Below are 5,000 nucleotides of genomic sequence, written 5' to 3'. Positions count from 1 at the left end.
CCTGTTCTTGCATTGCGCGGTGACCGTCGAGAGCGGAGCAAAACGTCAGCCATCTCAGCACCCTGGAACCCCCCGGGTGGCACAGGGCTGGATGGGGCTTTCGTATAGCAGGGACGGTGCTGCCTCTCGCTTCGCTCGCTGTCCGCCGCTCGCCGCTCGCTCGTGCAGCCAAAAATGGCCAGTTTTGGCCCGTTTTTGGGCCGTTTTGGCCAGTTTTTGGCCTGTTCTTGCATTGCGCGGTGACCGTCGAGAGCGGAGCAAAACGTCAGCCATCTCAGCACCCTGGAACCCCCCGGGTGGCACAGGGCTGGATGGGGCTTTCGTATAGCAGGGACGGTGCTGCCTCTCGCTTCGCTCGCTGTCCGCCGCTCGCCGCTCGCTCGTGCAGCCAAAAATGGCCAGTTTTGGCCCGTTTTTGGGCCGTTTTGGCCAGTTTTTGGCCTGTTCTTGCATTGCGCGGTGACCGTCGAGAGCGGAGCAAAACGTCAGCCATCTCAGCACCCTGGAACCCCCCGGGTGGCACAGGGCTGGATGGGGCTTTCGTATAGCAGGGACGGTGCTGCCTCTCGCTTCGCTCGCTGTCCGCCGCTCGCCGCTCGCTCGTGCAGCCAAAAATGGCCAGTTTTGGCCCGTTTTTGGGCCGTTTTGGCCAGTTTTTGGCCTGTTCTTGCATTGCGCGGTGACCGTCGAGAGCGGAGCAAAACGTCAGCCATCTCAGCACCCTGGAACCCCCCGGGTGGCACAGGGCTGGATGGGGCTTTCGTATAGCAGGGACGGTGCTGCCTCTCGCTTCGCTCGCTGTCCGCCGCTCGCCGCTCGCTCGTGCAGCCAAAAATGGCCAGTTTTGGCCCGTTTTTGGGCCGTTTTGGCCAGTTTTTGGCCTGTTCTTGCATTGCGCGGTGACCGTCGAGAGCGGAGCAAAACGTCAGCCATCTCAGCACCCTGGAACCCCCCGGGTGGCACAGGGCTGGATGGGGCTTTCGTATAGCAGGGACGGTGCTGCCTCTCGCTTCGCTCGCTGTCCGCCGCTCGCCGCTCGCTCGTGCAGCCAAAAATGGCCAGTTTTGGCCCGTTTTTGGGCCGTTTTGGCCAGTTTTTGGCCTGTTCTTGCATTGCGCGGTGACCGTCGAGAGCGGAGCAAAACGTCAGCCATCTCAGCACCCTGGAACCCCCCGGGTGGCACAGGGCTGGATGGGGCTTTCGTATAGCAGGGACGGTGCTGCCTCTCGCTTCGCTCGCTGTCCGCCGCTCGCCGCTCGCTCGTGCAGCCAAAAATGGCCAGTTTTGGCCCGTTTTTGGGCCGTTTTGGCCAGTTTTTGGCCTGTTCTTGCATTGCGCGGTGACCGTCGAGAGCGGAGCAAAACGTCAGCCATCTCAGCACCCTGGAACCCCCCGGGTGGCACAGGGCTGGATGGGGCTTTCGTATAGCAGGGACGGTGCTGCCTCTCGCTTCGCTCGCTGTCCGCCGCTCGCCGCTCGCTCGTGCAGCCAAAAATGGCCAGTTTTGGCCCGTTTTTGGGCCGTTTTGGCCAGTTTTTGGCCTGTTCTTGCATTGCGCGGTGACCGTCGAGAGCGGAGCAAAACGTCAGCCATCTCAGCACCCTGGAACCCCCCGGGTGGCACAGGGCTGGATGGGGCTTTCGTATAGCAGGGACGGTGCTGCCTCTCGCTTCGCTCGCTGTCCGCCGCTCGCCGCTCGCTCGTGCAGCCAAAAATGGCCAGTTTTGGCCCGTTTTTGGGCCGTTTTGGCCAGTTTTTGGCCTGTTCTTGCATTGCGCGGTGACCGTCGAGAGCGGAGCAAAACGTCAGCCATCTCAGCACCCTGGAACCCCCCGGGTGGCACAGGGCTGGATGGGGCTTTCGTATAGCAGGGACGGTGCTGCCTCTCGCTTCGCTCGCTGTCCGCCGCTCGCCGCTCGCTCGTGCAGCCAAAAATGGCCAGTTTTGGCCCGTTTTTGGGCCGTTTTGGCCAGTTTTTGGCCTGTTCTTGCATTGCGCGGTGACCGTCGAGAGCGGAGCAAAACGTCAGCCATCTCAGCACCCTGGAACCCCCCGGGTGGCACAGGGCTGGATGGGGCTTTCGTATAGCAGGGACGGTGCTGCCTCTCGCTTCGCTCGCTGTCCGCCGCTCGCCGCTCGCTCGTGCAGCCAAAAATGGCCAGTTTTGGCCCGTTTTTGGGCCGTTTTGGCCAGTTTTTGGCCTGTTCTTGCATTGCGCGGTGACCGTCGAGAGCGGAGCAAAACGTCAGCCATCTCAGCACCCTGGAACCCCCCGGGTGGCACAGGGCTGGATGGGGCTTTCGTATAGCAGGGACGGTGCTGCCTCTCGCTTCGCTCGCTGTCCGCCGCTCGCCGCTCGCTCGTGCAGCCAAAAATGGCCAGTTTTGGCCCGTTTTTGGGCCGTTTTGGCCAGTTTTTGGCCTGTTCTTGCATTGCGCGGTGACCGTCGAGAGCGGAGCAAAACGTCAGCCATCTCAGCACCCTGGAACCCCCCGGGTGGCACAGGGCTGGATGGGGCTTTCGTATAGCAGGGACGGTGCTGCCTCTCGCTTCGCTCGCTGTCCGCCGCTCGCCGCTCGCTCGCGCAGCCAAAAATGGCCAGTTTTGGCCCGTTTTTGGGCCGTTTTGGCCAGTTTTTGGCCTGTTCTTGCATTGCGCGGTGACCGTCGAGAGCGGAGCAAAACGTCAGCCATCTCAGCACCCTGGAACCCCCCGGGTGGCACAGGGCTGGATGGGGCTTTCGTATAGCAGGGACGGTGCTGCCTCTCGCTTCGCTCGCTGTCCGCCGCTCGCCGCTCGCTCGTGCAGCCAAAAATGGCCAGTTTTGGCCCGTTTTTGGGCCGTTTTGGCCAGTTTTTGGCCTGTTCTTGCATTGCGCGGTGACCGTCGAGAGCGGAGCAAAACGTCAGCCATCTCAGCACCCTGGAACCCCCCCCGGGTGGCACAGGGCTGGATGGGGCTTTCGTATAGCAGGGACGGTGCTGCCTCTCGCTTCGCTCGCTGTCCGCCGCTCGCCGCTCGCTCGTGCAGCCAAAAATGGCCAGTTTTGGCCCGTTTTTGGGCCGTTTTGGCCAGTTTTTGGCCTGTTCTTGCATTGCGCGGTGACCGTCGAGAGCGGAGCAAAACGTCAGCCATCTCAGCACCCTGGAACCCCCCGGGTGGCACAGGGCTGGATGGGGCTTTCGTATAGCAGGGACGGTGCTGCCTCTCGCTTCGCTCGCTGTCCGCCGCTCGCCGCTCGCTCGTGCAGCCAAAAATGGCCAGTTTTGGCCCGTTTTTGGGCCGTTTTGGCCAGTTTTTGGCCTGTTCTTGCATTGCGCGGTGACCGTCGAGAGCGGAGCAAAACGTCAGCCATCTCAGCACCCTGGAACCCCCCGGGTGGCACAGGGCTGGATGGGGCTTTCGTATAGCAGGGACGGTGCTGCCTCTCGCTTCGCTCGCTGTCCGCCGCTCGCCGCTCGCTCGCGCAGCCAAAAATGGCCAGTTTTGGCCCGTTTTTGGGCCGTTTTGGCCAGTTTTTGGCCTGTTCTTGCATTGCGCGGTGACCGTCGAGAGCGGAGCAAAACGTCAGCCATCTCAGCACCCTGGAACCCCCCGGGTGGCACAGGGCTGGATGGGGCTTTCGTATAGCAGGGACGGTGCTGCCTCTCGCTTCGCTCGCTGTCCGCCGCTCGCCGCTCGCTCGTGCAGCCAAAAATGGCCAGTTTTGGCCCGTTTTTGGGCCGTTTTGGCCAGTTTTTGGCCTGTTCTTGCATTGCGCGGTGACCGTCGAGAGCGGAGCAAAACGTCAGCCATCTCAGCACCCTGGAACCCCCCGGGTGGCACAGGGCTGGATGGGGCTTTCGTATAGCAGGGACGGTGCTGCCTCTCGCTTCGCTCGCTGTCCGCCGCTCGCCGCTCGCTCGTGCAGCCAAAAATGGCCAGTTTTGGCCCGTTTTTGGGCCGTTTTGGCCAGTTTTTGGCCTGTTCTTGCATTGCGCGGTGACCGTCGAGAGCGGAGCAAAACGTCAGCCATCTCAGCACCCTGGAACCCCCCGGGTGGCACAGGGCTGGATGGGGCTTTCGTATAGCAGGGACGGTGCTGCCTCTCGCTTCGCTCGCTGTCCGCCGCTCGCCGCTCGCTCGTGCAGCCAAAAATGGCCAGTTTTGGCCCGTTTTTGGGCCGTTTTGGCCAGTTTTTGGCCTGTTCTTGCATTGCGCGGTGACCGTCGAGAGCGGAGCAAAACGTCAGCCATCTCAGCACCCTGGAACCCCCCGGGTGGCACAGGGCTGGATGGGGCTTTCGTATAGCAGGGACGGTGCTGCCTCTCGCTTCGCTCGCTGTCCGCCGCTCGCCGCTCGCTCGCGCAGCCAAAAATGGCCAGTTTTGGCCCGTTTTTGGGCCGTTTTGGCCAGTTTTTGGCCTGTTCTTGCATTGCGCGGTGACCGTCGAGAGCGGAGCAAAACGTCAGCCATCTCAGCACCCTGGAACCCCCCGGGTGGCACAGGGCTGGATGGGGCTTTCGTATAGCAGGGACGGTGCTGCCTCTCGCTTCGCTCGCTGTCCGCCGCTCGCCGCTCGCGCAGCCAAAAATGGCCAGTTTTGGCCCGTTTTTGGGCCGTTTTGGCCAGTTTTTGGCCTGTTCTTGCATTGCGCGGTGACCGTCGAGAGCGGAGCAAAACGTCAGCCATCTCAGCACCCTGGAACCCCCCGGGTGGCACAGGGCTGGATGGGGCTTTCGTATAGCAGGGACGGTGCTGCCTCTCGCTTCGCTCGCTGTTCGCCGCTCGCCGCTCGCTCGCGCAGCCAAAAATGGCCAGTTTTGGCCCGTTTTTGGGCTGTTTTGGCCAGTTTTTGGCCTGTTCTTGCGTGGTGCGGTGACCGTCGTGAGCGGAGCAAAACGTCAGCCATCTCAGCACCCTGGAACCCCCCGGGTGGCACAGGGCTGGATGGGGCTTTCGTATAGCAGGGACGGTGCTGCCTCTCGCTTCGCTCGCTGTTCGCCGCTCGCCGCTCGCTC

This window comes from Musa acuminata, unplaced genomic scaffold (assembly GCF_036884655.1).
Source record: "Musa acuminata AAA Group cultivar baxijiao unplaced genomic scaffold, Cavendish_Baxijiao_AAA HiC_scaffold_101, whole genome shotgun sequence".
Lineage (NCBI taxonomy): Eukaryota > Viridiplantae > Streptophyta > Magnoliopsida > Zingiberales > Musaceae > Musa > Musa acuminata.
Note: the sequence above shows the minus strand (reverse complement) of the source record.